Source organism: Arachis ipaensis, chromosome B8 (assembly GCF_059453495.1).
Source record: "Arachis ipaensis isolate K30076 ecotype BB chromosome B8, ASM5945349v1, whole genome shotgun sequence".
NCBI classification, from domain to species: Eukaryota; Viridiplantae; Streptophyta; class Magnoliopsida; order Fabales; family Fabaceae; genus Arachis; species Arachis ipaensis.
The window spans coordinates 97,269,256-97,270,104 of NC_142443.1; the positions used below are offsets into that span (position 1 = coordinate 97,269,256).

The 849-nt window shown below is 40.9% G+C and overlaps 1 non-coding gene across 1 annotated transcript; it reads left to right on the forward strand.

Moving 5' to 3' along the window:
• The first annotated feature begins 427 nt into the window (after positions 1–427).
• LOC148548935 (small nucleolar RNA R71) lies at positions 428–531 on the forward strand. The gene has a single exon (XR_015897165.1). It is a non-coding gene; the product is annotated as a small nucleolar RNA R71 (small nucleolar RNA).
• The last annotated feature ends 318 nt before the right edge of the window (positions 532–849 follow it).

The following is an 849-nucleotide window of genomic DNA, read 5'->3' on the forward strand; positions in this document are numbered from 1 at the left end:
CCATGATGGATTATAGGTGTTTCCATAAGGTTCACCTAAGTAATTCACCTCTGCTATTGCAGGGTTTTCAGGAACATAAGCTTCTTCTTCATAAGAAGCCTCTTGAGTACTGTTGGATGCAGCTTGCACTCTATTCAGACTCTGAGAAATCATATTGACTTGCTGAGTCAATATTTTGTTCTGAGCCAATATGGCATTCAGAGTATCAATTTCAAGAACTCCCTTCTTCATAGGCGTCCCATTACTCACAGGATTCCTCTCAGAAGTGTACATAAACTGGTTATTAGCAACCATGTCAATGAGTTTTTGAGCTTTTGCAGGCATTTTCTTTAGGTGAATGGATCTACCTGCAGAAGTATCCAATGACATATTTGATAGCTCAGATAAACCATCATAGAATATATCCAGGATGGTCCATTCTGAAAGCATGTCAGAAGGACACTTTTTGGTCAACTGCTTGTATCTTTCCCAAGCTTCATAAAGGGATTCACCTTCTTTCTGTCTGAAGGTTTGAACATCAGCTCTAAACTTGCTCAGCTTTTGAGGAGGAAAGAACTTGGCTAAGAAAGCCGTGACCAGCTTATCCCAAGAGTTCAGGCTGTCTTTTGGTTGAGAGTCCAACCCTATTCTAGCTCTGTCTCTTACAGCAAAAGGGAAAAGCATGAGCCTGTAGACTTCAGGATCTACTCCATTAGTCTTAACAGTATCACAGATCTGCAAGAATTCAGTTAAGAACGGAAAAGGATCTTCAGATGGAAGTCCATGAAACTTGCAGTTCTGCTGCATCAGAGAAACTAGCTGAGGTTTCAGCTCAAAATTGTTTGCTCCAATGGTAGGAATGGAGATGCT